The sequence below is a fragment of the Dipodomys spectabilis genome, unplaced genomic scaffold (assembly GCF_019054845.1).
Source record: "Dipodomys spectabilis isolate Male_0828 unplaced genomic scaffold, ASM1905484v1 ptg000069l, whole genome shotgun sequence".
Lineage (NCBI taxonomy): Eukaryota > Metazoa > Chordata > Mammalia > Rodentia > Heteromyidae > Dipodomys > Dipodomys spectabilis.
Genome location: NW_024870746.1, coordinates 18,104,755 through 18,115,000, shown reverse-complemented (window position 1 = coordinate 18,115,000; position 10,246 = coordinate 18,104,755). Strand labels below are relative to the sequence as shown.

Below are 10,246 nucleotides of genomic sequence, written 5' to 3'. Positions count from 1 at the left end.
GCAATCGTAGCTACAGAAGTTGTTTTCCATGGTTTCTAACTTCAACATTTATTTATTTCACGGAGGAAGTGGTAGGAGAATGTCCTAAGTCTATAGCATTTCCTGTATAGATGTAAACAATCCAGTAACATCTTTTTGTCTGCTTTATTTTATTTCTCTTCCGGCTGTGTGGGGAAGAGAGGCACATGTTTTGTTTTGCGCGCACAGACCTTTCCAAGCTTGTGGCACTTCAGCCATATACTCCTGTTCACTCTTAGCTATCTCTACAATGTGCACATTCGAGATATGTGCGCACCATGTAATATGGACAATTCCCAGGAAGCCATCTCCATGCCACAATGAAAGTTGTGCAGCTATGAGTAAGGCATTTCTTTATAGGCAAATGCGGTGCCTCAGCAAACAGTTTTTAACGCCACATGACTCTGTGAGACAGCACGAGCAAATCCCCCAGCACTCACGAAAGCATTTTGCTGAGTCCCACAGGCTGAGCCAACAATAGTGGAGTTGGGAATACCGCAAGAGTTCTGCAAGCCAAACCCCAGATGAGGAGAGTCAACAGGGGGTGGCTTGTCAAAGTTGGTCCATTTCTTGTGACTTCTTGGCTACGTGTTGGACCGGTCAGGGCAAGAATTTTAATCTGCTTATTCCAGGGAATTTCTGTTAACATTCCTGTATCCCTGTTATAGATAAGTATCCAGGAGTGCTCAGGAGCTTTTTAAATTTTGAATGAGAAAGGGGCCATGGTTTGACCATGCTGGCCCATTTTTTTGAGGCCTTTTTTCTTCCCTATGGTCCTAGGCAAAACTGGCTAATAACCATCAGTTGTGGTAACTTACAAGGAACTGAGTGTGAAAACTTAGAAATGGGGAATTCACACTTTTGATAAGCTTGTTAATCCAAAATGGTACTGAATGTTTTTCTTTAAGTGAACTCACTAAAGGTAGAGATTTGGAGAATTTGTCATCTACTCTTTCAAAACCTGTCTTTTTCAAGTCTCATTTATAACAATATTGGTTTCCTATGTGGACAGACTGTGAGGAGGTTTCTTCCATAGCTAAAAATGGAATCATAGTTCAACTTTTTAAAGACTTCTTATTTAAGAGCTTTCACTTTTCCTTCCTTCCTTTTTTGGCAAGTCTCTTAATCTATACCTAAGAGACGTCTACAGTGTGTTAGTGAATTGTTTACACTGTGTTGTGATGTAAATATTTATCGAGCTTCATTAAGGAATGGCCCAAAGGACCATGTAGTTCATGTAGTTCAGCTGTACCGTGTACTCAAGGGGATCCATCCTTAAAGTGCACATTAGCATTTTCAGTGGGGTTTAAACCTTACCTGGTTGGAATTTAATCTCCCACTTTCAGCACAAGGACCATAATGACATAAACAGGGGACACTTGCATCAAGAGGTACCCGACAAACGGCTCCATTTAGCCTTCTCTAAATCCTCCTTAATATGATTAACATCTGATATTTCTCTATTTGTGAATCATATCCACTTCCAGCCAGGCCACCTCTCCTTTATCTGCAGTGTCTATTTTAAGACGGCTCCACTGCAGGGACAACGGTGCCTGGGAAGGAATTTTGTCACTTCTCATGTGACTTCAGACAAGTTCTTGCACTATTCTGGGCCTCATGCCTCCTTCACTAAAATCCACATCTTCCCAGAAATGTGAGCAGCAGGACCTAGGAATATGGTCTGTGCTCTATCCCTTTCACATCCCCCCCCCCCCACACACACACATAGCACACAGACAAGCCCATGCGTACTACACTGCCTGAGATCCACGACCACTCCATAGTTTTCAATTTAACCCCTTCAGTTTGGCACGTTTACTTACAAAAGTTGCAGATAAGGGGATCCCTCCTTTTCCGTGCTTTTCAGCAAGGAGGTCACTGCTCAAGTGAGATACTTAAAAAACCACCCTTCTTATCATTGTAGCTTTACCAGTGTGGGTGGTGGCTGCCAGCCAAAAGTAGACCCAGCACCTCCAGCCAAATACCTCAGCTGATAGCTAAGTTTCTCCTCCTCAGATTAAGTGAAATAAGCCGGTAGTTTTAATATGCACAAGGGAAGAAGATGGCAAAGCAAAGGCCTGTATGCCTTACTACTTAAAAAAAAATTAAAATACAGATGAAGCACAATAGAAAGTCTGAAGTTAGGCCTTCTTATGTAAGCATAGGATTCAGTCAATTGCCAAGTGATCTATTCACCCACCTGATTATTAACTGATCAGCATCTTATTGATTGCATCTTTACTTTTTTTCAATCTGTTGTTTATAGTGATAATAAAATGGCTTACTTACTTATGTTCCAGGCATTCTTGACATCGTTTCAATAATATTAACTTATTTAAAATAGGTAGCAATAATGACATGGATACTAATAAAATAGCAAGGTTGCCTTGAGCTCTACTAGTTTTAAAGTTAGTCTAAATGGGAGGGACCAGAATAGCCAGGGAAGAAGGAAAGAGTTGAGGAGGGGGCTTCAGCTTTTTTCCTTCTTCATGAGCTCTTTTTCCTTCCTTTCTTGTCTCTGCGCCTCTTAGCTTCTTGCTGCTCCTTTCTGTCCTCTGCCATAGTCTGCCATGGTACCTCTGTCACTGCTCAGTACCATCCGTGCTCAGCCACTGCTGCTGATGGCTCTCAAGGCTACAGAGGTTGCTGACCTCTGGCCTGGGGGAAAAGAAAGCAGATGGAGAAGGTTTATCACAGGCTAGGAGGGAGTGGCCTGAAGCTCTCTCCTCTTCTGGACCCTGCATTTCCTGGTCTTTATGAGTCAGGACCTTCTAAAGTGACAAGAGAGCTTGCTCTGTCTTTTGTATCAGTTTACACAATTGCTAAGATTCTTGGCACGGCATCCAGATTTAGGGTGATGAGAGTTTGAGACGACCCAGGGGATGTGGAAGAAGACACGAAGAGGGATAAAACAAAGTGACACTTTTAGTTTGTGCTGAAGAGGGGGAAGATGGCTGCATCAGGCAAGGTGGGGTGGGAGCCTGGCTTCTGAACCTGCGTTTGCAAAGTTGTGCAAGGGAGAAGTGTTCAGTTCTGGGCTGCATCTTTCACTCCTGCTTCGCACATTTAATGAGATTGGCAACAATAAATTTGTCTTTCCAGGTGTTATGGTATATATTTCCATGCTTCGCTCTCACGTTGCTTTGAAGAGCTTCCAATTTTTTTCTTTTTTTCTTTCTCTTTCTTTTTTAATAGAGAGGGAAAGGACGTTTGGCGTTCCTTCCTGGTTTTTAGGTCGTACTGATCCTTCTGACTTTAGGAGCATATGAGCTGGATTTTTGTTTGTTTGTTTTTTTCCTTGTCTATTGTAGCAGAAAAGGAAGGGGCTGATTGCTGTCAGGTTCAGAGACCAGTTTACCAGTGAAGACTTCAACTAAGGCACCTGACTTGTTTAACTTACAATTTTTTTTTAATTGCCTAATTTAAGGAGTCAAAATAATCTAGGTTAGTCTGCATTACCCAGGTGAGGTCACTTAATAGTGTACATCTAAGAAAGGCAAATGTCTAGAGGTTGAGGAGGTTTGGGATGGCCTGAGTAAACACTGAGACGAGAATGTGATAAACATTTTCATCCAGGCATACAGAGTCTCTTTCTCCTTCTGAGTACCATGGAGTCACTCTTCTGCGGGGCATCCTTCACAGGCCCTTAAGTGGCTAGTCATTTACCTATAGGCAGAAATCCAAGTTCCCAGTAACAGTGACTAATCTCCTTCGTTCTCACTGAGGCCCAGGTTCAGAGGTGGAAGGCTTGGAAATATACAGAATGAACTAGAGTTCTTCATTAGTGGGCTTATAAAGGTCATTTTCTATCATTCTAACTGGAGTACATCTCATTGGGCTGAGGTTCTGTTATCGACTCTGGGTTTGTCATGTTCTCGGTGGCATGTGACAGGAAAGAGAGGGTATTTCTGCAGACCTCTTGCGGGATTTTCTTGAAAATAGAAAGTTAAAAAGTAGCATCCCTGCCATAACCCACCCACCCCAACATGTGCATTTAGTAATATATTCTCCCCACTGGGCTCCCCTCCCCTTACTCCTACTTTTAACCAAATCCACATTTAAGAAAATTGAACATATTTGGAAATCTTTCATTCGCACTGTCATCTCTTTAAAGAAGAATGGAGACAGGTGGATTAGGGAAGTACTTTCCCTCTGCTCTAAATACTTAAATATGAGCGATCATTTGGCAGACAGGCACCTGAGCGAAGACCTTTTACTGTGGTTGCTGTCTGCTGTGGGCCTCCAAGCTGCTGAGGCCTTTAAAGACGCTCACACCACACACTCATGGTGGGTGGCGAAGAGGAAAAGAAACACTATTTCTTCCCTTTGCCAGTTCCAGCATTGACAAGCCAAATTGATCTTTTAAGAGACGAAATGAATGTTCTCTAAATATATGTACACACATGGCTGTCTGGGAACATATTCCTTCTACAGAACGATTGCCTGAAATTGGAGGAGGGAACACGCCAGGCCAGGCCATGTGGGGCTGGAAGTGCAGCTGAAGAGCTAGGGGAGGGAGAGGGGAGCACCCCCCCCCCCGAGTATGGATGCACCAGGCTTCATTTCTATACCGCTGTCCTTTTGAGATGCAAGGTGTTCATCAGTATAATGAAGCGGGCCCATTGATTTATCATCTGTTTGGTAATGTCATTGCATTTTTAGCTCCCTGTGTCTTTTTTGTCATTGGGTTACATTCAAGCACAGTAAGATCAACTTTAAAAAAAAAAAAAAAAACCTCCTTACTCAACAGCTTTATTAGTTATAGCATTCCATGACCTTTCTCAACATTCTTAAAGAAAAAGATACAGCGTAATGTCGCTTTACTTTGCTTATTGTCCTTTGTTGGGGTGAACAAAGCATTTTCTACAGTGGCTACCGCACATAATTATACAGCTTTCAATAGCAGTGTCTTGGCACATATCAAAGTTCAGAGGAGCCTTTAGAAAAAAAAAAAGATGTTTTGTAGCAGCCTAGGGAGGGTCTCATCTTTCCTTCAGAAAATAGTTCAAGGCTCTTCTGTCAAGCTTCCCTACTTAGAGCTTTTTCTCCTCCTGCTTCATAAAGTTTAAAGGGGGTTCAGTGGAGTTCTATGATCTATTTCCTTTGAAAGATTGTTCCTCGGCACAGAGAGGCCCTTTGACTTCAAGAGTTCACAGATTCATGTCTTTAGGTATCATATGTCTGACCTTATCAGTTACTCCATTTAATGTAGGAGAAAAAGTCTCAACTCTTTGTGTTTGTCTGTTTTACCTCTGTGAAATGATTTGGTGAAAAGACCATCCTTTTTAACACACCACCGAGAGCCCGTTTCTGACTGTAACCTACCCCGTGGCTTTTCTCTCTCTCTAAAAAAAAAATTGTCCTTGTGTTTTGTGTATGGATGATTTCACAGTGAGAATAGAATTATACAAGGGCAGGCACACACACACACACAAAAAAAAAATCTTTTGCTTTCCTCCCTCACCTCCCGCCCCGCCCCACCAAATGATCTATTGGCTCTCAGTGGCTGTACCCCAACAGGCAAAGCATTTAACAAACACAGAGGTGGTGGCTGGGGTGCTGGGCCAGCCATGGGTTTTCTCTGGCTTCCATCTACCCCTAAGGAAGGCCTTCATAATTAATTGTCCCCCAGAGATGAAGAAAGTTCGGGAACAGTGTGCAGAGGGGTTATCTATTGTGTGACATTCAGTTCTCCTTGCCTTGCCTCTTATTCTTCATCCCACAAAGGGTTATCAATAGGAGAAAGAACCCAAGTTCCCTTCTGAGAGCCACTGGTGGTGGCTGGAGCTTTCATGGGATGTGATCATTGTGTTGGGCCCTGGATTAAATATCTGCAGAAGTTCTAACAGCCTATTGAAATCGAGGCTGTTTATGTTCTTCTGCATTAAACAAGCTCCCTTAGCAAAACCAAAGCATACTGTTAAGTTGGTGATCCCTTGTCCCATGGTAGATAACATTTTTAAATCAATTTTTCTTCTTGTTCTCCCAAAAGAAGAGGATTTCACTTTAACCATTTGGTTCTTTGTCCGTCCGAGGACAGAAAATTTAATGACACTGGCGTCTTGTCATGTACCTCAAATATAAATGTGTAATGATATTTTCTCTAACATTTCTTTTTTGGTGAAATAGTCACAGTTTAATTCCGGAAAGTAGATTACGATTCTGGTCGAGAAAAAAATATGGTTTCACCTTTAAGAATTGCCTTATGCCAGTCTTCAGTGTTGTTTTGCAACTTGTCATCAAAGAAATACAATCTGTCCCCCACCCCTTCCCATTTTTTTTTGGCTGAGACACAAAATAGAGATGGAATATGGAGACTAGCTATTAGAGAAGTATAGGAAAAGGAGATCTGTCTATTAATGATCATTATACTACTGTTTCTGTTAAATAGAGTGAAGCCAAGAAAAACAAATACCATTATTCTTCCAAGGAACAGTTGAACTAGCAAATTAGTTAGGTTTTAAAGAATCACCCTGTAGCATGCTTGACAGCTTAAAGGCTGGGGGCAACCATTTGAAAGGGAATGTGTCCCTGATTGTGATTTTTTTTGGGGGGGCGAAGGGGTAAAGGATGGCCACAATTGACTCTTCTTCACCCACTGCTCAGTGAAAACAATCTCCCAACAGACCTCTTGGTGTTTAAAGAGAACCTGAATGTGAACGTTGACACAACTAATATAGTCATCCCAAAAAAGGGGGTCATAAAAAATTAAAGTTATTCTTATGAATCTTTCATGAGAGGCAATGAAAAGGGACACTAGTATAGCCAAGTCCTTTGTGCCTGGAGCTCTTCTTCCGGGCTCAGAGCTATTGTTCTTTCAGCTTCTCAAACAGACTTTCACTTTCAAACTGACAAAAGTCACTTAAAAGCCAGACAGCTGTACTAACACACCCACCTTACTGAGCAAGAGCCACAGGCAGGTGACAGGGCCTTCATAATGGGCAGGGGTGGTCCATTCATGGCTGACTGTTGCATCTACCCTCACTTTGAGCAGGCCCATTTGTTGCTCATTTGTGTCTCCTTCCCCTGATAGGTTCCCCAAGTATTTCTTGCATTTTCTCTTTAGGGTAGGAAACATGGACATCCATGATCACCTTTATGCCCTTGTATGTAGAGGGTTCAGGTTAATGGAATTTTCCAGACCGAGGGGTTGGACTCACAAAATCCTCTGGCTTACCCACTCGTCCCCTTCCTCTTCCTCCTCCTCCTCATTCAGCCTCTTCCAGTCAATCCAAGTCTCTCGGAAGCTTTTCAGATTTCACTTGCTTCCTTAGGAGTAGCTGGGATTGGGTGGAGAACACCTTACCAATATGGGGGCGCCGGCCTCACCCCAGGATTTAAGACGTAGGCGTAGATCTTCAGGGAGAAAGCTCCTGACATCCCAGCAGACAGGGCCGCAGCCGTTGTGGGCCATGGCTAGTCCTCCTTGTGTGTGTATTACAGGCCTCCCCTCCCCTGTCACCTTGTGTACAGTCTGGTCTGTGACACTGATGGTGATTATGTCATTATTTTGCTCTGGGGGCCTTGGCACATCTGCAGAGCCCAGGCACATCTTCTTTGTTGCGCTGGCAAACGTCCCACACCGCAAATGCTTCATTAGCTCTGCTGCCGGCCTCCTTGCCAGACGCGAGTGCCCAAATCCAGGCTTCTTTTTGCTCCGTTCTTTTGTGTGGATGATGATCGTGCATTCATCTTCCCGGTTCTTCCCTATTCTCCTCGACTTCTGAACTCCAGATGTCCCAGTTTTCTTGCCCAAATCTCTCCCGAGTCTACGAGGAGAAGCAAGGTGACTCTTTACCATGAACCCCATTCCCCAACCCCTCACCACCTCTCCCACTTTTTCATTTCCCACATCAATAGTGACTTTGAATGGCTCCCCACTGCGAGGACTTACATTTTTCAAACTTAACCATTTGAAAAGATAGCAATTGATTGCTTCCAGTTTATGATGGTACATAGGATTAGAGCGAGGGCTTATTAGATATTGTTTGAGCACAAGTATGCCTTTCTCTTCCACTCCCCACCTCCTACCCTACCCCCACTCTCTTCTCTTGGCTCTTGCATTTGCTCCTAAGGATTGCCATCTTTTACCCACTTTTCTGAAGGTAGTTTCCAGTGTGAATCCAGACACTACTTTTCTGAAATAGCTTCATGTGCTATGGTTGTCTAATGGTTTTTTTTCTCTAAATGGAATCTTCATATCTACTCCACCCTCTACCCAAATCCCCTGGTTCTTCCTTCTGCTCCCATAGGCTCCCAACCCCCAACAATGGCCTATTATTAGATACTTAAAGTGATTAACACTTAGCTGTTTTGGAAACTGAGCCGAAACATTTCCCCTCTGGAAAGTTTTATTCTACCTATTTACCAGAGCTGCAGTTTCTATGAAGGTGTACTGGCATCTATATTAATGGCAGTCCATTTTTGAGCCTAATATCTTGGGCTTGTCAGGGCTGTCAGGGGCATTACATGATTGGTATGTTGAATTTTCCTCTTAAGTTTGAATTAATTGATCTCTATTAATCTATGATGAGCAGCTTCTGCCGTAGTTTGGCCAGTTTTTAATCCCCTAGTGACTGCAACCTACAGTGTTTTAAATTTCTCTGCCTTAGTTTTGAAATATAGTGAAGAGTCATTCCGGGCCTCATGGTCAGAATAGTGGTTCTGAATTCTAATTCAAAATCCTAGGACAAAGGCCCTAGTAAAGGATTAGGGAAAACTCTCTCTAAGGAAAGAGTTGCTCTATTGTACAGGTTCCTGAGATCTCCTAATGTATACCAAACTAGGCACAAGAATATACATGATCCCTGTTCCAAATAGTAATGAATTCAACTCAGTTTACAAGGTAAGGAGGGAGATGGTCAGATCCATGGGCCATCCAGCCTTGTGTCTGGACAGAGAGTGTCTCAGAATAGGCTGGTGCTTCTCACTGAATGACTCATTTTCAAATGCACCAGAATGTTCTTAGCCTCTCAGTATTAGATCATTATGGTTTTATTGTCCATGGGTTTGTTTAAATCTTTTTAAAACTTAACCCCACTCTCAGAACATACCACTCCTCAAGATAATAATGCTCTAAATTTATTACCTGCTGTGAAAATAGTATCCTCTTTTCTTTTTAATGGCTCTTAAAATGATTTTTCCTGGGAGCTACACAGGGATATCCCTTGTTATAATATCCTGGGATTTGTGGATGGGGTGGAAGCCATATTCTCCGTTTCCTTTCTGATTTCATAGACTTTGATCATTGCTCCCTCTTAATCTTCATCTCTGTAGATTAAGGAGCTCTAATCCTTTTTAAAAGCCTAATCTCATACAGTAAGTGGGCTACCCCTGATCATTTTAGCTGCCCTTCATAATACGCTTCCGCCCTGACTGTGTTATTCTGAGGGATGCTTACTGTTACTAAACCACAGGGCAGAGTTCCACGAGTGGGTGGCTGTTCCACAGCTTGGTGGTAGTGCCTCATGCACACCCAACAGCCCTTTTTTGTTTGTTCCACAAATTTATTCCCAGACCTTGGATCTCTTGAGTGGCATCTCAGTAGCACTTATGGGTTAAAATGATCCTAGGAGATCAATTTATCTAATTCTTAGCAACTATTCTGGAAATTTTGATTTTTTTCCCCCTACTAAACATATTCAGCTAAATAAAGAGTAGATGGGTAGATCCATCCTGCTGTTTGGGTGTTTTCAGTGTTTCTGTAGATACACTATTAGGATTTTGACATTATGAGAGGATACCCTAGGTCTGGACTTGAGTCTATAAAAATAACAACTATAGAGAAAAAGTTCTGGGTTTTATTTGATATTCATTCTTAGGGAGGAAACAAAATGTTCTTACACGTGGATGTTATTTTGTGCTCAAGCAAACTCTTCATATGGTTTTTTAAAAAAAGATGTTCTGCTTACAGTTTAACAGAATGAATACCAGGAAAGGAAAGAAAAGAAAAAGAAGTTCTTGGGAGTATGTCCACTGTCAGTGGTCCTGGACCAATGCTAGTAGAGAACTTGAGCGCATGGACATTGGAGCTTAAGTCCCCATTCTACCACTTTCAGTGAAATACTGACAAATGTCTTACCCTTTTTGTGGCTCAGTTTCCCCTCTGTAATTTAGAGGGCACAATAGTGCCTGTGTCATAGAATTGTTGTGACCAGTAGATGATTCTACACGATTTGTAAAATAGCACTAGGTACGTGCTGTCTAAGCATCTTTTATGGTCTTACAG

At 42.4% G+C, this 10,246-nt stretch overlaps 1 protein-coding gene across 3 annotated transcripts in view; it reads left to right on the top strand.

Annotated features, from left to right (window-relative positions):
• Positions 1-10,246, top strand: part of Prox1 (prospero homeobox 1) — a 54,092-nt gene that overhangs the window by 25,147 nt on the left and 18,699 nt on the right. The window lies entirely within an intron of this gene.